We start from the raw sequence: 23,719 nt of genomic DNA on the forward strand, positions 1-23,719 counted from the left end.
CCCACGATGGCTAGCGATAATCCAAAGGCACTCCGCGACGACTCATTTCCTCCGCCTCCCCAATTCGACCCTAAACAAGCCTCCCATTCGACCCCCTCCACCGTCCTCCCATTCGACTCACTACCTCCCATTCGACCCACCGCTTCCTCCCCCATTCGACCACACACACAACTCCCTGGGACGTACAAAATCCTTGCGAAACGGGAAGCAAATGAAGCGTCCCCCAGGGAAATATATAAATAACCAGCAACACACCACCGCCCAACACCAACACTACGGTAAAGCGAGACGGCTCTCAACTCCAACCGATTCTATTCTCCCGCGAGCTCCCAGTTTTTCATTTAATAATCCTTTTTAAAAAAGAATTAACGGGTGGCGGAAGAGTGGAGGGGTTTTTAAGTGGGGCAGAAATGGACGAGAAAACCCTCCCCTATTTCTCTCTCACTCCCTTTACCTCCTCTTTCTTGGAATAATCCCTTCCTTGCACCTGAGCTGGATACACAGAGCACGCGAAACCTTGGAAAGATAAATTGGTCATTATATTCTCGCCTTCCTCCCAATGCCCAAAGAGCGCGTGAAGTTTTCTTTATTTCACTTAAATGTATGCATTTCTACGCTCGCACGTGAGTACACATTTTTCCGTTTATTCTGCCTTTTTTTCACTCTCCTCTGTCGGGTTTTCGGGAAGATGTACGGGATTTTAAGGCCTACGGTTCGTGCGCTGAAGAATAGAATCGGAGAGGACACGTTTATAAATGTGTCCCGTTACAAATTATTGCATAACACCACCATTATTTCAATGGCTTGGAGTGTAACCTTCCAGTTACTACTAATTACTCAACTTATCTATGCAAGTACCTCAATGAGCATTTTGGACAATATAAAGATGTTTGTTAAATATGACCACACAACAAGCTTAACATATCTAACGATATTTCACCTGAGCCCATTTTAAAAATATATCCCTATTCAATGTCTTGGTCGGGAATTAAAATTCACCCCGCGGAAAATATCTTATCTTTTTCCCTCTTTCGCAAATGAAAGTTTACATAGTATCGCAGAGAAACCTAAATAGAATTGGTTATCAGTGAAAGTAAACTGAATAACTAAATGTGGTATGGTATGGGTATTGTTAAACAATGTTTGACTAATTATTTACTATTATACTATGAACTACATTTTTGCACTTCGAAATTTCAAATTTCGAAGTGCAAATTTCGAAATTCAAATTTCATTTTTTGTCAAAACGCAACAATCTATTTACCAAATAGATCGGTAAACACTCGATCTAAAAAGTGGAAATTTGAATGATTATTCACAAAATTGCAATTAAGTGTTAAAAATTGAAAGAAAGACGAGAGAGGGAAAAATGAACTGGAAAGATTTAATGGAGAGATTCTATTTCAAAATAGGTTTAAATAAAAAATACCAGTGCCATTCAAAATATAAGAGCGGTGCCGAGGCTAAAAATGGATCATTAAGTACTAAGATCACCCAACTTTTTCATGAGGCTGGTGGTAAATAGATTAATGTGACATATCTTAAAATACTTTGGAAATATTTATTAATAAGAGACATAATTATATGGCTTCACCGTACATGCATAGGATTCGTGAAACTGCCGCTAGGGCGAGAAGTGTTTTCAATACTTAAAATGGCTTCGTACAGGGTTCAATAGCAACTCGATCATCCAATTTCTCCATTTTGCATGATTTAACTACATTGAAATTAATCGCCAAATGAGTGATATATGTGGCGGCGGTGCTTCAAAAAAAGTTCATCCAGAGTGAATCAGTTCGGAGAAAATCAAACGTCAATCGACAAAGGACCCAGGAACATCGGCCACGGACCAGCCGGTTTTCCCAGTGAGCAAAGGGAATCCTTTTACAAGCTTTCTCGGCGGTAATTCAAGGCGTCAAAGTTGTGAAAAAATTTGTCGTCTGCAGAGATATAATAAATTAACAGAAGTTTTAAATATCTTGTGCAAGTAGTAAGTTACAAAACAATAAGGAGACTTAAGAACTACAACGGATTCAGTACCTATTGACATAAGAAAGCAAGAACAAATTCTACCAATGCAAAGCATTACAGACAAATAATTAATACAAAGATTTACAATTGATGACAAATAAAAGAAATCGTTCATAAATTTGTCATATTTTCTCCTTTGTTTCCGTCCTACATACGAGGCATAGAAAAAATAGGCATGTTAGACGTCATGAAGGTAGGCAGTTAAGAATAATAAATTAAAGAAAGATGTATTCTAGCGCATGGCGTCACGTTGTCTTATTAGGTGAGTCTAAGAAATATGGGAACAGTTACCAGAGGGCTGTATGTCCATGCGAATGCAGTAGTACGTGTATGCGTAACAGCATTGAGGAGAATCACTATTAATGAAAGTCTACCGGTTAAGGCTGACTGCCATATTTCTAATTCTCAACTTATATGACCCAACGGGCTACCTACAGGAAATCCCTCTTCAATTCCCTCTTAGATACTTCCTTCCTCCCTTTGTTACGTCCAAAATGCCTGCTTCTTTTCCTATCCCTGTCTCAACTGCCAAACGCCCTCCCTTCTAAATTAAAGTCTTCAACACCCCATCACCAATCAAAATGCTCTGTGCCTTCTTCAACTTGCCCCCTGCCTCACCTCCCTCATCATGCCCAGTACTTATTCTTTTTTTATGGAGGGTATTGGATATGAAACATACGATTTCAATGACGGATTCAATTTTTCTTTTAAATATTAATAGAGTTGAGTTTTATTTATGGGCCTCTGATTGAAATTTCGGGAAATACTATGACTTTTACTTTCGCACCTGCGTATTACGAAGGTGTGAGAAAAATGTTTCTCTTCAAAAAACATGGAGAAGTGATTTCAAGTGCTCATTGGTTGTGATATTTTCGTCCTTTAAGTCACCTCTATGGGAAATATTGCGAAGTTTTGAGAGCTTAAAGATAGATCGTTGCAGAACACATATAGAGTTTCACAAACTTCAAGATGAGTCGGGGAATAAAGGTGTCTGTATAACTTGTGAAGGATGTCTTCGTTGTAATCCCTTATGTGGCAGTAATGATGGAGAAGATGGTTAAAACCCTCGCCAAACACAATATAGTTACGCGGCATAACTGTGTCAAGAAGACATCTGTACTCCTCTTTAAGGCTAAGGTCCGGCCACCGAAGAATATGCAAATTGGTGTGCAGGGTGGGTTCAAAAAGTAATGCAATCAAATTTCCCGCGCCGCTCCTATTGGTCGGAGTGGGATCAAACCACTTGGAGTGGGTGGGGGGGGGGGGCTAAGCTTTGCCACGAAACCGGTCTCAGTGCTCTCCAAGCTGTGGAAGCGGCAGGATGTCAATTATTGTAAACCTCTGTGCGCCGACCATGTCACGAAAGACCAACCGAGTGGAAATTACAAGTGCACTTTTGCAACGAATTGAAAATGAACCTGACTATTTGGACAACGTCATCACTGGTGATGAAACCTGAGTTTTTTAGCACGACCCAGAAACAAAACGCCAAAGCTTTGAGTAGCCCACCGACCCAAAGCCCAAAAAGGTGAGAATGAGCAAATCAAAAGTGAAAACAATGCTCATTGTATTTTTCAACAGTAAAGAAGTGGTCCAAAAGGAGTTTGTTCCTCAAGGACTGTTAACACTGCCAACTACCTGGATGTCCTGGGAAGACTCTGAAAAAGGTCATTAGAGCGAGAAAAGACATCTACGCTTCCTGGCACTCCATCACGACAAAGCGCTACGAGTCCACGAGTTCCTGGCCAAACACCGGTGCTAACGCTGCCCTGATGTCGCCCCAGTATAGTCCTGACGTCGCCCCAGCAGACTTATTTTGTTCCCTGGGATTAAGGCAGCCCTGAAAGGAATCCATTTTTCATCCATGGAGGGGATCCAATCAGCCGTGACGAGTACCTTGCGAGTGGTCCCCGAAGACGCTTTCCAGGACGCGTAACGGTCATTGCAGAGTCGCTGTAAAAAATGCGTAGAGGTCCAAGGACAGCACATGGAAGAATTATAAGTGTTTGTGCAAATATTTTCAATAAATTACTTTTTTAAAATAATTGCATTACTTTTAAATGCACCCTGTTTATGGCAAGAAATGTAGGCGTGGAAGGTCCTATATTGGATAAACTTCAAGGGTACCAAAGAGCTGTTAACAGGAACCTCAGAGAGCAACGATGAATAGACAACTACGCCTCTCTACGATCACAGGGCACACCTAGACCGCACCGACCCAAAATACTAATTTCGAAAACGAGGAACTCATCGCAAAATAAAATCGCAAACCTCCTATGACTCATGCGGAAAGCCATAGAAATCCACAATAAATCCAATGAATTCAATAGAGAATACAGTTACACGCTTTCCAGCGCCTGGAAGCGCGTTTTCAACCAAATAACTCGCTCAGCCAAGTAGAGAGTACCCAGTTCAAATTAAAAATTATACAATCAGAGATCACCCGAAAAGACAACCCGAGATCGTCCGAGAAGAATTGGCTAATCAGAAAGCTTCTGAGTAGAGGTATAAATGACGGACAAAATGAGCAACAATCACTTCTTTCCTGAAGATGCCAACTGCAACGCCGGTGACACTATTGTCCCAGAAATATGGACAAACGCGGGATAAATCCCGGAAGACTTAGATCTTCATTAAATGTTTGTTCAAAACTACCATCCACATGGAGGCCAAATAAAATTTTATTTAGAGGAGAGTTTGAATTGTTAAAAATAAATGGTAAGTGTAATTATGGTTGGGAATCATCACTCGAAACTTTCGCCATGATTCCTTTTGTTTCTGTGTGTTTTTGTCTGTGTCCACTAGTGATAAGTGTTAAACATTATATATATATATATATATATATATATATATATATATATAATAATGTATAATGCATACTAAATAAATAATGAGATATAAAATTTTTTTTTATATATTTTTTACGCATGTATATTTAGATGATGTACGTAGAAGCACTCACAAGAATAATATAACATTCGGACGGCACAATAAAATAGAAAAATAAAATAGATAACGCGTGTATGGACACTCACATTTCAGATAGTTAAGGCGTTCGGCCTTCTCTGAGACCTTCTTCAGGTCAGGCTGAGCCGAGCACTCCACCCTCCATACAAACGGAGTGCTCGGTGGGGCGTAAGGGGAGTCGTTGGCCCAGAGTGAGGAGAAAGAGTGCACGGAAGAATGGAGGAGGGATATTAAACGGTTGATTTATATCTCGGAGGCCGATGAAAGAGGATTAGGGGTTCCCCAAAATCCTCCTACCGAATATGAAATTAATAATGGATTTGTGATGTGTCGCAAGCGAGGAATTGGTGGAGTTTCAGGACGAAAAACTATTCCCTTAATGTTTTTCCTTTTCGAAAAAGAGGAGAAGTACTCTGTGCAAATCCAAAGGTGGGTCCCATTCAACTTGAGGATAATAAAGCGTTTCTTATTTTCGATTTAAAGTTGTGACATTTGTTCGTGGCATACACTCAGGGTATTTTTATACCAATTAAATTGGTCAGAAAATATACAATAGCTGAAAGATATCCTTTGTTTTTATTTTCATCATTAACTAGGTACGGTTGCATGGTGTAGGTATTCACATTGATTAAGACAGTTAAACCAAAATGTGAAAAGTTTCTTATAGAGATCTCGTACACCCACGGGTAGGAAAATATATTTCTTACTTTTTCATACGGAGAAGCAGACGGATTGGATGAAGTGTATGGTAAAAGAGGAAGTTTAAGGCCCCACAAACGCGTATTGCACAGAAAAACAATACTTTTATTTTCGTAAACTCGCTCTTTGGAATTTAACCTGCATCTGCATGGTACCATGTAAATGCAGCTCTAGGCTGTTTCCACTCCAGGAAATCCTCTATCTACAAGTTTATAATTACAAACAAAGGGATCATGAGAGAAGTTGTAAATATCAAATATACCAAAGCAGTGGAATCCAAATAGAATGATAGTAACTTTTGTATCTCGTATAAGTTTAAAATAACTGTGTTTACCCGCACGGCATACTGCTATAATTTAGCATTGAAATACTAATTAATAAAAATTGTCTATTTATCATGATGTGTTGATAAAGAATACGTGGTAAAAGGAAGGTATATCCTGAGAGACTTCGTTGGCCATTGTTTTAATGTCTTTTCCTCACCGGTAAAGAAGGTATTTTGCAAATTGCGGTTATATATTCTACCTCGACAATCCCTATTCATCCATCGTACGTGTACACAGTACGGTATCCCGCCAGCCGCCGGAGGGACGAGTGGCGTCGTGTGTAACGTGCGGCATAAGTTTTCCGAAATTCGATAACACAGTCAAATTGTGGACAATTTTTCAAAATGGCAGTTTTGAAAAACACAGAATTTTGATGATAAATTTATTTTTTATTCCAGGGTAAAATTGGTATAAAAAGACGTGTGCTGTTATTTTTCTGTTTAACTATACTGAAAAATTTAACTATTTTCACTTAAAAGTTTTAACAGAATTTTGCTTAAAATTAAACGTTAAAATTTAAAATTTTCAAGCCCTTGAAATTTTACAACGCTTATGTTTTTGGTTATTACGTTAAAATTTTGGATAGGTGTTTCCAGAATGATGGAAAAATTTAGCAAATTTTTTCGCCAGTATTTTTTCAGGGCAGACTGCAATCTTACCATTAATCTGAGGATAGAATTAGACGTAAATAGAGGAGTGATGGCTCTTTTCAAACTATACGTAATGAACGAAAGTTGAATGGTCCCGGGGTTCCTCCTTTTGGCACTCCTGAAGTGGCGTCTATCTCTGATGGACTCAAACCATCAGCGACTACATTTTGTTGAAAAGGTAACCCATGAGTTCCTGACCCAATGCGTCACTTTTTGGCGAACGTCTCTTAGCATTTCAGAATACCAAATATATCTATTTTTTTCTCGATTCCTTCGATATCAATTTCTCATAAGTAACCTAGTCGAAGGTAGTCTTGAAGAAACTGTTATAAAGTTTTACAACGGAGTTATTTAAGTGTTTATTCTAAAAAACAAAAGGAATTTTTTTGCTTAATTTAAGAGATTTAGTTCCTAGTTTAACGTTTGCTCTGCGAGTAAAATGCAGCTAGCTCTATCATTCTCAGAATCCGATCACACCAATAATTTTACCTTATCATCTCTTCACAAATATAGCTGTTTTCCCCTACACGTGGTTTAATTGGGTAATTATTCCGATCTCGTATAAATCCCACGTATTAACTCGCAACTAATATAACTGTTGAAAGATAACGTCTTTCCTTCATAGTCTCATCAAATATCCCCGCACAATCTTTTCATAAAACTTTCCCGTCGATTTCTCATAGGTATACGCTTTCAAAAAGATAGGTCTTCGGCTACTGCCCCTAAGTAATTACCCCGAGGGTTGATTTTAATAGCCGAGGATAGAAATCACCGCGAACTAAGTCATTAGGCGTGTCACAGTTAGAGCATGAAACCCTTCTCCTTTACCCGAGTCTGCGCCAATCGATTCCTTGCGATTCTAGTTCTCGGAATTGAGTTGGAGTAGCAGTTAAGAATTTTGTGGAGAAATGATTACTTCTGAGAATTGTTTGCCTCGTCTTTCATTAGAGTTACGACCAGACGCAAGGCAATGGTATATCACCTGACTCTCGAAGTATTTGGTTTTGGAGCAATAAAACCGGATTCCCAAACTAACTTACCCTTCCACTGAGGTCCCTTCCTGCCCTTAATACCGATGTACTTGCCTAGCAGGCTAGGTTACAGAATACTCAAGGAAATACACTTCCAAGAGTCAGAACTAGGCCTAAAAAACTGGCACATGTGGCGTGATATTTAGGCTACAACACACTAGAATAGATCCCCCAATAGATCGATATTGAACCCCAGGGGTCGACATGAGAGCGATAGGATCCACTTTGATCCGAGGGTCTATTGACGGTTGAGGGAAAAAATTGCAATGAAAAATAATAACGTCGTGACTCCATAGAACTTTATTTAGATATGACTTCGGTTTCGACGTAATCTTTTTCGCACCTATTTCCTTCCTCTACGGAGCTTACCTAACATTCTCCCCTCTATCATAGTATTCAAAATCTCATCGCCGATCAAAATGACCTAAAACTTTCTCTTGTTCCAATCGACAATCGTCTCCACTAAAGGGCAAATATCTGCTTTAGGTAATGCCAAAAAATGCGCCAAACGGAATTATGCCTGGGATGATATCGAATCATATTCCACAGTGCTAACTATTATGAAGAAGAGAAGTTTAGGGAAACCATGGATAGGATAATAATAGATCGAAGGAATAGTCATGATAAATTAGACATTTTCTAATATTATTATAACATTTTTCACTCAATTATAACATCGTCCCTGTGGCGCAGAGGATAGCGCGTTGGACTTCTAATCCAAAGGTCGTGGGTTCGAACCCCACCAGGGATGAAACATTTTTTCTACTTCCATTCCAAGACTACTTCTCCGTCCTCTCCTACTGTGTGCAAAAAGCAAAATGATATTGATAAAATATGAAATTTTTGAAAAATGAAATTGAAAATGATAAGAAAGGTAAATACGAATACGCGTATTTCGCCACAAAGTAGACCTCTTCAGCGTATTGAAGGTTAATCGTCACGACAACACAAGTCGAAGTGAGCCTTTTACACCTTTCTTACCCCTTTCCTTTATACCTTTTACCCAATCCTTGACTTGTGGCGTTAGCCAGCTAATCTCATTTGTACTTTGTTTAGAAAGGTAAAACTGTTTACGGCTATTGGAGTTATTTATTTATTTAATTAAGAATATTGGGTAACTGTTACTATTGGGTTGAGTACTGTATCCATTTATTTACATTCTTTTCGACTATTATAACAACATGCCTTTGCTTCCTATTTAACAGTAGGTGAATGATGACTAACTTTGCAATTTCCATTGGACTTTGTACTTTTCAAAACCATGGTTTCGTTCCAAGGCATCATCATCAGGTGATGGAGGTTGACCAATGGGAGCGCAATGGGGAAATTCAATTTCATTACTTTCGGAACGTACCCTGTACATGAAACACATCATAACTTTATTGTGCGATTAGTTTTTCATTAAACAATGAAGAGATCATAGAGCGGAATAGCAGTTCGTAATATGTCCGTAATCCTTTGCTAGTTAGGCCTCGTTTAGAATACCTCTATATCTCCCTCCCACATACGCAGATGCATACATGTATATGCGCCTGCACGTCATGCACGCCAATTTATTTATAACCCAAGTCATTAATCAAGTTTCACTATCTCACAGACGATGGGGACAAAGGAACCCATTTTGCAAATGGACACGGTACTTTCACCTGTCATTGGGCTTGTTGTGGCGAGGTACCAACAAAAATTCACCCCCAATTCACAGCTCAGAGATATAAACAGTGCCCAGTCAAACGTAAAGGCTGGAAAGTTGCAAACATGCACATACATATATGAATATGCATGAAGGCGGTCGGATACACGTCACTGGCCCCCCACTGTTTCTCCTCACGCCAGAAAAAGGCACCTCGATCAATAGCACTTAGGCAAGCATTACATTTCCTTCAGACTTAGGGGAAGTTAAATGAAAGATTCATCTTGTATGTATACCCAATATATTAGAATAAAATTGAATCTTCTTTTTAATGCCCATTCAAATATCATAGAAGGACGATAAGTCACCCAAAAATCTTTATACGTATAAGATATCTTTCGATGAAATTTCAACCCCAGGTAAGTGCAAAATTAAACCGAAAATGAGGGACTTGAACACAATTTAGGCATTCATGATTCGTTTCGAACACAATTTTTAATAGTAGGATACAGTAATGGTATTTACCAACGACGCAGTGTTTTACACAGATCCCATAGTCCTGAGGATAAAGTAGCTTTAGGAGATGACGTATTTGCTGTACAACGTTGGTACGACACTTGGCCAATAGAATTAAACTTGAAAAAGTGCTTAATGATGAATTTTTGGGAAAAGAGCGATTCCCTCCCGCACGCCTACTGCATCAAAAACACCGAAATGGAAAGTGTAAACTCGATTAAATACTTGAGTGTTACTCTCACTCACGACCTCTCCTGAGTGAAACATTTACGGGGAGTATGAGGACAAGCTAACTAAAAATTAGAATTTGTTAGAGTATTGGGTAAATGTGACGAGAAGGTTAAAGAGCAATGTTACCTTTCGCTCGTTAGTCCACATTTAGAACATGCAACTAGTACATGGGACCCTTATGAAGCTTGGTTGATTAGCAAATTAGGTCACGTTCCACGTAGACGAGCTAGATTTGTTAAGCGTCCCTACGATAAATTGAGCAGCGCATCTAGATTATTAGAGGAGCTAGGTTGGAATCAATCACGGAGTGATGGCTAAATTACAGATTGAATCTCTTGCATTAACTGGATGGATGTCTTTTTAGCAATGATGTTAAAAATGTATTTTTAGCCCCATAGTACCACAGTAGGAGAGATCATGTTAGTAAAATTAGAGAGATTACTTGTTGAATCGATAAATTAAAGATTCTTTCTCGTAAGATAAGGGATCAGAACGTTATCCGACCGTGCTAAGGGAGGAAAGTATTTTGGATCAAAAGTAGTCAGGTGTGCTAACACTCCTTGCCAAATACCCTAGCGATGGGTTCCAAGGTACAATAAAAATACCAAGAGGAATATTCTTGTAGATATTTACGAATCATTTTGTTATTGTCCACTATAAGGGGGCTAAAACCACAAAAATGCTAGAAGTAATAAACCATTTCTTCAACATCGATCTCATGTACATTACTGCCAATGAAGTTATGAGATATCTCGATAGTAGGAAGAAACTAAGTCGATACAAGCCAGGAAAATTTAAAAAGAGTAGATCTTGCGAAACATAACTGAGCCTTTATTCACGATATACTCAGATCAGGAGGAAACAGCACTATTCTTTGCAGTATATTAAGATTTCAAGAAAGTCTTCGACAAAGTCCCGCACAATAAATTGCAACACAAACTTAAACGCTATAATATCAATGAGAAACTAATAAATTGGATGAGGGACTTCTTGTCATATCGAAATAGAAATAGTCGTCATCGATGGTATGTGCTCACCAGGGATAGAAATAACTTCTTGGGTCCTTCGGGGACCTGTTATGTGGCCGCTACCATTCCTAATATACATTAACGACTTAAGCTCAGGTATTTGTAGCAATCTTAGATGAAATGCGGACGAAAAGGTGGTACATAAGGATACAAGGACCCGAGTGAATTGCAAGCAGCTCTCTAGGGATTTAGACATAACATCGGATTGGTGTAAGGAATGGAATTAGTACGTCACATAAGCAAAGGCGTAGTTTTGAAATTTTAGAGTAAAGGAAATTGATGAATAGGGCATAAATTATGAAACAGAGGGATCAGTGCTAACTACGGCCGATCAAGTTAAACTTGTGAGGGTTGTCAGTACCACGCCTTCAAGGGGAGTACATATGAAGAGAATATTTGAGTTCGCCTTAAAGTATCTCGGTTTAATTGAACGAGCGGTGAAGAAGTGTAATGTGAAATTTCAAAGAGGTATTATTTCACTTTGGTTAGGCCGCATTTGGAATCCATGGGAGAAAATGTTGCTAAAATAATTAGATAAAGTATAAAGATAAAATCCTCTAGATTCGTTCAAAATTGCTCCGATAAGAGGACATGTGTGACAGGCCTTTTAGAGGAATTAGGCTGGGTGCCGCTTTCGATGCGAAGATTACAGGTGAGAATAAAAAATTTGGTAATGTTCAGAACAAAAAAGTTTAACAATGACACAAAAGGAATTATTACGGCCCCATACTATTTGTTTTAAGTAGAGTAGCCCACAAAAAATAGATAAGGGAGAAAGTCTCCCTTGCAGATAGATACAAGTATTCGTTCTTTCTCCAGAAAATCAGAAATCGTAATAGTAAGACATCAAAGTCATTATAGAAATAGTAAAGGCATTCGATTTATCTGTAACTAAAAGATTAAACGCTACGTAGGCATAAGGTATATTTACAGGTTCATGCTCTTGTGTATGTTAGTTTCTAGTACATGCATTCGCATGTGCGTGAGTTAAAATGGCTTTAGCATGAATGTATACGCACGCCTCTTCGTGCGTGAAATGGCATGATTTGGTTTGTTTTGCATGTGATTTTAATCCGTTGTACAGACGGCGACCTAGCAACCCCCGCCATTCACCCTTGCAGCAGCTTGCGTGGTGTTGTTTGGATGTAGATGTAGTAGTCCTCTGGGCTCCCTCATCTCCACCAAGCTGTGCGATTTTTCGGGTACCAGATCTTCCTGGGAAACTATAACCACAGAAGTACCGTGAAAGGAACTCCTTGCCACCCCAACCCCTCACACGCCCTTTCAGCGACTCACCGGGTATAGTATAGACGTATATACAAGTACGTATATCTGTAGTAAGTATATCCGCATATACGTAGTACGTATATACGTATGTATCTTGGATTATCCACCGCTCTTATAACTCAATACTCCGTTTCCTCCCCGTTCAGGCCATTGGTGGCGCCGCAGGCTGCACAGCCAATCAGCACGCGGATGACCGCTGGGTAGGTTTCGGCGACGAAGGAGTTTCCGATCCCTCAACTTTCATCTCAGGTTTCGGCGACGGATGCGAGAGGAAACCGACGCCGTCATTTGTTCATATCCAATCAAGGCACACAGCGTATAAGTCATCATCGTGTTCTATTTCCTCCCGGCACTACTACAAACGGGTTATGACGGCAATGCGAAAACGCAAGGAAACACCGGATGCATGGAAACGTCCATTCGCCCACATGCAATCCTACGCCTACCCTATCTCTGCCTCAACATGCCCTTCCAAACAGATAGCTCCCCCTACAGCCTAGTACTAATTGTGATTTCCTCTTTAGAAAATACGCCAACTACGTCCTCCAAATTTTACATCCGCGAGTCGCTCAAATATTACTTGAGAAAAAATGGAAAAACCAATTATTTTGGCAAATATTTTTTAAAATAATCTCCTCTTTAGTTTGATACACTTTTTCCAGCGTTTCTCCAGCTATTCAAAGCGGTTCATTGAGTACCAATTCGGAGGATTCTCCAAATAGCTATCTGTGTTAGCGATGGCCTCCTATTTCGACGTGAATTATTTTCCGCTGAGCCGTTTTTTCATTTGAAAATCAAAAAAATGTCACTGGATTCCAAATTTGATAAAAATGGGGATGATGTATTCACTCGAACTTTAATTTTAATATTCTCCGTTTAAACTGCGCAAGTGTGCACCCGTGAATTCTCTTAATGGAAGAGAATTTTATTTTTTGCAATATAAGGACGGTTTTAATTAATCTCTTCACTCAAACGATGCAAATATTGGCACTTGACACTCTCTAATTATTGCTTTTCCCTTTTGAAAGTAGCAGATTTAAATGATTCCACGTACATCTCACGGCTCACGGTCGATTTCACTGGCTTCGCCTTTATAAACCGACTGTTTCAACTTTTCCTTAGTATTTGGAGTGAAGTTGTGTATCCATATTTCGTCCAGAGTTATGTATCGACGCAAAAATGTGTCAGTATTGCAAAAGAGATGCGCCAAACCATCCTCTCAATTGACCACGCGATTTCGTTTACTCCCCACTGCGAGCAAACGCGGCACCCAACTTGCCGAGATTTTTCTCGCACTCAATTTCTCGTGCAAAACTGTACTACCTTTTGATATACATGTGACCTCATTTATTTCTCAAACCTGGATTCGTGGATCACTCAAAACAATTTCGAAGATTTTGTCAATCGTTTCAGAGGAAATAACTTCCACTGGTAGTCCCGAACGATTTTAATCAGTAGTAGACGGTACGGCCACGTTTAAACTCATTTATCCAATTTTAAACTCTCGTAAATACAGACGCATACATGCCATGAACTTCAACCAACTCGAATATTTGATCATTTATGGTGTTAACCTTTTCAAATACTAGTGTTTAATCACCGCACGAAACTCATTTATTTTCATTTTTCTAAGTAAACAAAATACTGTTGCTTCAATCGACTATGAAAATGAAACCCCGCGTAAGATAAGTATATCCGAAACTTTAAGAGCGGTCTAGTTGTAGATGAGGCTAAATAAAAGCAAAATTTTTCCGATTATTCAAGCGATATATTTAGAATCGTCTAAGGAATTATTAAACAATCCACGAATATTGGTAGATTCGACCACTGAAAAAGACGTGTTGCATAGCAAAAACGTCGTAACGTAAGAAATTTACAAATAAGCAGGTTGATAATGGGGGGCAGTTCCTTTCCCTGTGCTTCCTGTTGTTTGCCAGAAAGATCTGGAACCAGAAAAATCAAACAGCCTGCATGAGGCCAATGGGGCAATGGTGACCCCAGGAGCAAACCCCGGCCCTTTGCTCAATAGTCCAATGCTCTAACCTCTGGACTATCATATACAAGTATTTCCTTAAATAGCAAAATTTAATGACGTATTCAATCATCAATCATTATGTTACATTGGTAGGCATTCATGTTTTTAGGTGTTCTGCACTACTGTTTCTTTATATTAGTGAAAATATATTCAAATACATCCATGAACTGCTTCGTTAACATTTAGTGAATTCATGGTGAAAGTGTTTGCGTACGTTGCTTGTTGCTTGCATATGTATTTGAAGTATGCATATGTATTTTTGCAAGTTAAAAAAATTGTACAGGACAGGAATAAAATAAGTTAATATGGAAGCAAATAAGCATTGTATGACAGATCTGCACCGGTGTGCAATAGAATGTTTTTATTTGTTTAGCATGTATTTGCATTCGATTTTACGGATAGTTTCCCAGCACCCCCGCCACTCGCCCTTGCGGCAGCTTGCAGGACCTAGCCCTTCGGGCCCCTACCTGGCCAAAAACAGCTATCCTGGAGAAGGGTCAGCAGTTTTTAGCAACACTGTACTTCCCAGCATTTTCTGAAGAGTACCGATAGGCCATTTTTTGCCGATTTTACGGCCCAGTACCGACTATCCCGAAGAAAAGTGCGAAGTTAAAGACTCCAGGAAATTTCGATAAAAGCATTAAGGTAATTCAGCGCCGCATATTTATCAAAATTATTTTTACCCTAAACTCATGGACAGTACAGCTCGCCTCGCCCGACTTAAGTAAAACATTACATCCCTGATGGGGATCGAACCCACGACCTTTGGATTAGAAGTCCAACGCGCTATCCTCTGCGCCACAGGGACCCTCTTTGTCAGCAGGCGCTTCTACCACCCCAAAATCGTAGTTTCGTCCGTCTCGGAAACTTGGCAGTGCAGGAATAGTGATAAGCGTAGTTCGCAGGCTTAAGAGGGAAGTGCGAGCATGGAAGATGAAAAAGTTGAATGGTCGGAAAGGAAATAATCCAGAATGATCTTAACATTTTAGGGTAGGTGACAGGATCAATGGAATAAATCCAAATTAGGTAATATAAGCAGAGGGGTACAGAGTATTTTTGTGGGAGATGGAATGCTGGAGACTTCGATAAAGAATTCTGGGTAAGCGAGGTATAGCCTGTAAAAAATAGGCATACTGAACGGGGTGCAGAAATGTTGCGGTTATGAAGAATAGTTTCATGAAGGATATGACGTTGCGTCTGATTGTATAAGAATTGGAAATTTAGCGGTGGCTAGCCTTTTTACTCAATAAACAAACCTAATTTAAATGGAGAGACGTTAAACATTAACGGTTGTGCATGCATGGCTGGTAACCTAACAACTTCCGCCACTCACCATTGTGCTAGCTTTTAGGATATTGTGTAGATGCATTCGTAGATGTTTACTGCTGTTAAAATTAACAGCAATCCAGAGATAACCATTTCTGAGATTTATGATCATTAGTGTGCGCTGTGTTTTTCACGCGATGCCACTCACTTCAATTGCAATGAACGATTTTTTTGGGTGTCAAAATTCATAGATGTTCAATAATTAAGAGGGACCAGGAAAAAATAGGAGTGTTGCTTTTCTATCGATCCAACGCCGACGTGAAAACAGCAATGCCACGTGCAAGGGTAATCGAGGAATCGTCAGAAATACTGATTGAATGGTACATCGATTATTCAATGGAGAAATCTCGTGTTTGGAATTCCTTTGGCCAGCATAAATCATCGTTCCTCCATGTTTCTTTTCTTAGGCAGTTACAAAAATAAGTTGAATTTGCAAGAAGATAATGGTCGTTAGTGAATTTATATACAGGATGCAGGGTATTGAAAGACGTAAAAACGCAATGCTCTGTCTTAACTAGCCCTACGAGCAGTCAACATCTCCCGCATAAATCTTAAAATTCATAGTCTAAAAGTGAGTTCGGTAAGAAAATGGTCATAACCACTCCACCTTAGGACATCGGAGATAATAAGCGTTCGCAAGGAAAAAATACAGGTCGGCCTCTGCAACCTGCTATCCGCCGAAGGGGCGTGTGGCGGGGAATATGAGAGGGATTGGTAACTGGAATTGAAATAACAGACGTGGGGAAAAAATTAAAAATATTTACGAGTAATTTTATGGATTACTCACTGCGCCTGTATATTGATGTAGTCGTGCAGGTGAGAGATTTGTTCGTGCATGTGACAGACGTACAAATGAGAGAGAGGTTATTTGGAAAAGAGAATGAGTGGGTACGATCTACTTAAAATCATTAGTATGTGGAAATAATAATAAAGGAATTAACATTCATACGATAAATACTAACAAAAAATATTGAAATGGGTTTATGAGGATTAGTTTTACGATAAACTGTCACAGCGTCCATAGAGGGCATCTTATTTTCGGAACTAGATCGAATACCAGGTAGAGCAGCTAGGTTTATGAAAAGTTGTCATGAACAAAGTAGTAGTGTCAAGAGACTTGAAGAATTAGGATGGGAGCCACTAGTTGACCGTAGGTACAGTAGGTATTACAGGATAACTTTACCGCGTAAATATGAGGCGGGTCTCTTATCTGAGTATGTTAAAGACATATTGCAGGTCCCGACTATGGTAGCTGAGATCACGAACGTAAAATCAGGGAGATAGACATTAGAACGGATAAATTTAAAATGTCGTTTTTTCCTCGGAACATTAGAGATCAAAACAGATGACAGCATTCGCGTAGGAGATAATTAGAATTGATGGTATATACGAGTATATCGTTGAATGTTGCCTGTCCATGTGATAGTGGAATTTCGGCTTCTTACTTTTCAAATTCTAGATTGCAAATTTTTGGATAAATTATTTACTGCATCCTAAATTGTAATTTGTCAGTTGATAGTATATGTATTCGCATGTGTGTAAATTGAAATGATTTTTACTTGAACTTATACGCCACTGTGGGTATAGTTTTTCACGTATGTGTTGATTTTGCGTGTGGTTTTGTTCCCTTTTACGGGTGGTGACCTAACACCCCCCGCCACACGCCGTTGCGGCGGCTTGCGGGGTACTCTACATCTACTTAATATCCAGCAAGCCGATGCAAGGGCGTGTGGTGGGGGGGTGTTAGGACACCACCCGTAATTTAGAAAAGAAAAAAAACCGCATGCAAAAACCACAAATTTATACATCCACAAAAAAACATGTTGATGTAAATATTTTTTCGGCATCATAAATTCATTTTAACATTTTCATAACATTATTTCCTGCTACTGAGTGTTTTTGCATATCAGTATCTTCTTTCATGGAGACCAACTTTGTTCGAGAGGATGATCGAACTAATATCAGTGTAGAAATGTAATGATTACGCATACATGGCTGGCGATTCACCACCACACACACTCGCGACGGCTTGTAGGGTATTTTGTTGATTCAAACGAGACAGAATTTTCCGATTACGCTTGCCCACAAAAAAAATCTTTCTTACTATGAGCAGGGTTTCGATTTCAACTCCCGCCAGCGCATCCCAATTGCCACATCACCGGGACACAACCAACCCATTTTTCCGTCTTACCGTAATCATTTTTCAACCTCGTCCTGTACCTTCCCCTGCCCCGAAACAAAAGCTTATACGGCGCACCTAAACCGCAGCATCCATCTGCCTCGCAGTGCAAGGAGAGGAATGCGTCCGCCCGTATGTTCTAGAGCGAGCGCTCTTTTGTTTCGACAAAGGCTTCTGAAAGGGTCCGCGAGTGCTTCACTCCGTGAAGGGGATGAGGAATAGAACTCTTGGGGAATGCAGAGTGGGGTCGAGTGGGGAAGGGGGTTTGACATTCACCACTCTCCCATCCCCGTCAACACCTAACCTTTTGCTAAGAGCATTACACACCACGTTGCTTCCCTTATCTTCCTGGCTTGTCTCTCACTTCGCCTCCTCTTTTGTGCTCAACACATCTCTTCGACCCAACTCCTCCTACGGAGATGTCGAATGGGGCCAGCATATAACGCGAGCTGGCCCGATATAACCTTGCCCCTGGTAAGCGAGGCTGCGGGTACTCCGACTACATCGTCCATGAAGCAAGCCAAGGGTGATGGAATGAAATTGGGCGAAGGAATGGGCCTGAATATCTATGTGTGTGTCATCGACCCCACCACATTGACCAGACATCCCTCCTTCTCCTAGACCCACCAGCTCAATAACTCTATAAATTGAGTAGTAAACGCCAATTTCAACGTCTATATAGCATAAGAAATTTTTTAATATATGTATGTCTGTTTGGGTGCGGATTTTTTGTATTTAAACTAATCGCTGATTTAGGATTGTAACAAAGGTCTCGTTAAAACTTAGGCACGGACCGCAGTTTTGCTCTGAAAGGGAAATATGGTTGAAGCAAGACGATGGTCGTAGATTTGGAGGCTTTTGAAATGTGTTTGTGGATTTCCATCCAAGTCTACCCCTAACGGTAGAATGCCAATAATAATAATACCTTAATATAATAATAATCTTCGCTACTGAAAATATAACTCAGCCCCCCAGTTAATCACAAAACAGGGCAGATATTTGTCCGAAAATAAGAGAGAGATGGGGATTCAAACATGCTACTTTCCTTTGAACTATTCTCGACAAATCCACAAAAGGAAATGCTAAGTTACAAATGATTAGGCACTGGCGAAAATACTAAGGAACATGGAAGTTGCATTCCCCCTCAACTGACGTCATGGACCATTTGGTAGGGTATCTTGTATATAAATTTGTCAATAAAATGCACTTTTGGTTGTTTCCTTCGCAACTCCCTCGATACAGTTTCCTTTTCCAAACGATTACCAGAAATATAAATTTAACGTCATTTTTGTATTTCCTATTGAAGAGTATCGAATATATTTTTGGAAGAGGTAGAATATTTCTCCAGTGAAGGATTTCCTGCCCTCAATAAATGTAAAACATCACATACTCAAGGAGCAAGCATTTAGTTTTTAGGCAAATATCATCAAAATGACTCTTTCTTGCCACTAGTTTTTTACACTTACATTTTGATAGTGGCCCTATGGGCTCTACATTCGAAATGAGCGATGAATTGAAATAGACAACAATCATGTTTTTGATAAATGTATTCTGAATCAAATCTGCGGAGAAATTTATTTCATGCCAAATATTTCTGCTTTGGACTGAATTATAAATTTTACATCGATAAAGTAACGATGAAAATAGAGATATGATTATGAAGAAAGGTACATTGCACATATACCACCTTAATATTTCAATATCGTATTTACAAATCATAGCTGAAATCAAAATCAAAGTTTTATGAGGGAATAGTACAATATTCAGCAAAAAAAGATCAGTAAAGAATCACTTCCAAAGGATGGCAGTTGCCAAAGCACAAATTTCCCATAAAATCAAAGAATTCATCCACAGACAACATACTTGAAGTTTCACTGAAATTAGGTACTGCATTTTCTTCATTAAAATACGCAACACTGGAAATGTACCAAATGATGAAGGTAATTTGAGTAAAAATAGATTCTAAAAGAAAGTCCATCATGTAAATATGCTTGCGCTACCATGCTTTTCCTTTTCAGGAATTTTTAGTGGGCATTTTTCTCCCATGCTTCACCCCTTAACCATCCTCTCACTCTCTCACAATTTCCACCTGGTGCTTGCAACCCACGCGGCATGACTTCTTTGTAAATGGCGGGGTATTTCTACATCTACATCAACATCTACTTAATACTCCGCAAGCCGGCGCAAGGGGGTGTGCGGTGGGTGTTAGGACACCAGCCGTAATTTAGAAAAGAAAAAAAAACCGCATGCAAAAGCCACAAATTCATACATACACAAAAAAAACATGGCATACATTCATGCAAGAACACTTACACCCCACATACATGCAAACACTCAAACTACCAACTAACATACACATGCACCTACAAATATACCTGGTATTTTTGCAATGTTTAATTTTGTTCCGACTGGGAAATTCAATGTTTTTAATATTTCTAAAGTGACTTCGGTGTCTTACTATTATGATTTCTGATCGTTCGGGGAAAGAATGAGTATTTGTATCTATCTGTACTGGAATCTATCTCCCTAATTTTGTCTTTGTGGTCTAATCTACCTAAGTAATGTGGGGCCATTATAATTCCTTCAGTGTTATAGTTAAACTCGTTTGTTCTGAACCTTTGTTAAAGTCTAAGCCTCGCTTGTTCTCTCCGTACTTCAAGTGGTTTCCAGCCCAAATCCCCTAAAAGAACTGTCACACTTGTGTTCTTATCATAACAATTTTTAACAAATCTGTCGGCGACGGTTTCTTTGCATCTATTCCGACTCAGTGCGGTGGTTCAATCTAAAAATGTGATTCGTGGATATTATATCTCTACCAGTGTCGCAAAAAAACTGACTTGCCCCTCTCTGAAAGTTCGAAGTTTTACCTGCTCTAATCGTGAATCAAGGGGCTCCCACCAGCACAAGAGGTGTTTTCTATAAGCAACGGGAATTTGTAATTTCGCTTAGTTCACGGCATAGTTATCGCCACAAGGTCAAGCGATCAATAAAGATGATAATTTGAACGCCGTTTGCGTGAAGCAAACAGAATAAAACGTCCGGGTTTGAGGCGAAACAATTCATGGCTTTTCCAGCAAGATAATGCACCGACTCACACACCGCTCATCATTTTCTAGTGAGCTTTTGGCCAGAAACAGCACTGTAATGATGTACCAACCTCCACAATCACCAGACACGGCTCCATGTTACTTTTTTATGTTCCCAAAAATAAAGAGTACCTTAAAGATCCGTGTTTTTACGAGAATGGATGGGATTGAAAACGCATCGCTGAATGAGCTAAAATCTTTACCAGAGATCGTATTCCAGAAGTGTTTCGAGGAGTGGAAAAAGCACTGGGTTAAGTTTATAACATCTTACTTTAAAGGGGATAACATTGATAAAAATATACGCAGTAATCAATCCGAAGGTCAGTTTGGTAGGTGATGGTAGAATTTGCCCATTACTAAGCCTGACGGCGGATGAAATTCACACATAAGGTTGGGGGGGGGGGCAGTGCCGGCTATGGTTTCCCAGGATGATCTAGTAACCGAAAAATGAGAAAGCTTGGGTGGAGCTGAGGGTGCCCAGAAAGGCGTGACCGGGAATGAAACCCTGGCCCTTCGGTCAGTAGTCCAACGCTCTACCTCTGGACCAACGCGGCTCATGATAAGATTGATATGGACGAATGTATAAAATTCCTTCCAAATAATCGAAATTCCCGTAATACATTAAAAACACAACGTCAATCATCCAGTATACCCTTGACGCTTACTTACTTCGAGAATGAAAAACATTTATGCCATTAATGTTACCCCTGCCCAAATCATGGTCAAGGTTGCTCGCGTAGACAAAGCTGATAGCCCAAGACCTTCTTTGAACTTACTGCTAATAGAAAAAGTGGCAGATAACCCAACGAGGATACTGGCTTACCTTCGGCTGAGTTTCCACTTCACTACGGCATAACAATGCTCAATACTAACCTAAAGGGGTTGGTTAGATGAAGCAAAAAAATCAGATTGGGCCATGAGGAGAGGGAGGGAGATCTACCGAGGTCAGATGACGCAAATTTTGAATTGAGCATGGAGGGGAAAGTGGGAGTGGAGACATTGGACTGACGAAGGAATTAATGTGCGAGGGGAGAAGGGAACGGGGTTGCGGAAGGGGTTGAAAGCCTGGGTTGCGAAGATAAGGGGAGTTGGGAAAAGAGTCGCCTGTAAGTTGGAGGAAGTCGGAAATTACTTCGGAGAGCGCGAGAGACGAGAAAGTGGTCACCAACTCTGGATTTTGCATTCTTGAATTGATCGGGCCTAAAACTGACTTAAAACTCGCGCGAAGTTCTCTAGGGACAAGCGAGAGAGTGTGGAGTGGTGGACTTAACAGCGCGGTAGCCCACTCAAACAGATACAGGCTCACCCTCCTTCTGCAACTTATTAAATATTCAAGGCGACTAGAGTGAAAGTTCACGCATGAGTGGGTGTCTTGAGAGAGCAGTCGACCCCTAAGAATAGAAATGATAGGCGGAGAGAAAGTTACGCTGAATATTAACTCTATGATTCACTGTAAACCAAACCACAGTAGCATTGATACTTTGGCACACTGATGTTTGAGAACACCGAATAAGTTCTCGAATACTGAAATATGCTGCTCTTGTCATCGAGCTATGGAGCTATTAATACATTTCCAGAGTTATCGTTTGAGAGACTTTTCTTATTAATTTCTCACTTTCAAAGTACGTAAACACGAAAAGATAATTTACGATTATCGAATAATCGTATATAATCTTTTCTGCAATTGTGAAAAATACCACAACCGTTAACAATATTCCTCGCTTGACATATGCTATAAACACGCATATTTTACCATGCGATCCACAATGTTATCACTAAATAAAACATTTCCCACTAATTTATTTTCATTATTAATGATTCAAAAGATAAGTGTTTTTCGTAACCATATTATAAAACGGAGTCAAATTTCATCATATACCGCATCAACACGCTACGCCGCCAGTTCATACAAAAACGTGGTTTGCTGCAGCATTGAATACGTGGACATGTCTACAATTAAACGCACAAGTGAATCCTGAAATACTTACTTCTCAAAGAGCCTAAATACAATTTGCATAAACATGATTGTACATCTACCTCCACACATTACCTCTTATGTTGCCGAGGGGATGGGGGTTGTTTGGATACCACCCGTATAACCGAATGTAAACACAATCAAAACAAACAAAAGCATACTGCTTCACACCCACACAGATGCATTCATGTATATTCGTGCAAAACCCATTTTAACTTACACGTTGCTCATATATACTGGCAACTAACATATTTAAATATGTATCAACGAATGTATCACATTTATACGTAACGTGTATTCTTTTCCTCACTTGTAATTCAAATATTAGCATCCCCAAATATTATGGGGCCGTATTGGTGCCCTTTGTTCCATAGTTAAACTCATGTGTCATGACCTTATCTTAAATTCTCGCTCGTTCTCTTCATGTCTCTAGAGGCTGCCGGCTTAATTCCTCTAAAACCTGTCATATTCCTCGTATATTCGTAAAAGGTTTTGAAGACTATGATGAATTCTCGCTGAAATTTAACTAATTCTTTTATCAAATATTTATCCCAAGGATATCATTTGCGGCGTATTCCAAAGGTGGCCTCTTCACAGCGAAATAGCACCTCTCTTCAACCATCGCATTGCATTTCCCAACCAAAAGTTTAATGACGCAGAGTTTTTTAAAGCGAATGTATATTGGATTCTATTGCTTACTTTGCAAGCAATGCAGAGCACAC

General features: G+C 39.6%; 2 non-coding genes across 2 annotated transcripts; one reads left to right on the forward strand and one right to left on the reverse strand.

Moving 5' to 3' along the window:
- The first annotated feature begins 8,382 nt into the window (after positions 1–8,382).
- Positions 8,383–8,455, forward strand: TRNAR-UCU (transfer RNA arginine (anticodon UCU)). The gene has a single exon. It is a non-coding gene; the product is annotated as a tRNA-Arg (tRNA).
- A 6,711-nt stretch (positions 8,456–15,166) lies between these two features.
- Positions 15,167–15,239, reverse strand: TRNAR-UCU (transfer RNA arginine (anticodon UCU)). Its single transcript has one exon. It is a non-coding gene; the product is annotated as a tRNA-Arg (tRNA).
- Between the last annotated feature and the right edge of the window lie 8,480 nt (positions 15,240–23,719).

The sequence above is a fragment of the Hetaerina americana genome, unplaced genomic scaffold (genome assembly GCF_022747635.1).
Source record: "Hetaerina americana unplaced genomic scaffold, ioHetAmer1.1.p SCAF_6, whole genome shotgun sequence".
NCBI classification, from domain to species: Eukaryota; Metazoa; Arthropoda; class Insecta; order Odonata; family Calopterygidae; genus Hetaerina; species Hetaerina americana.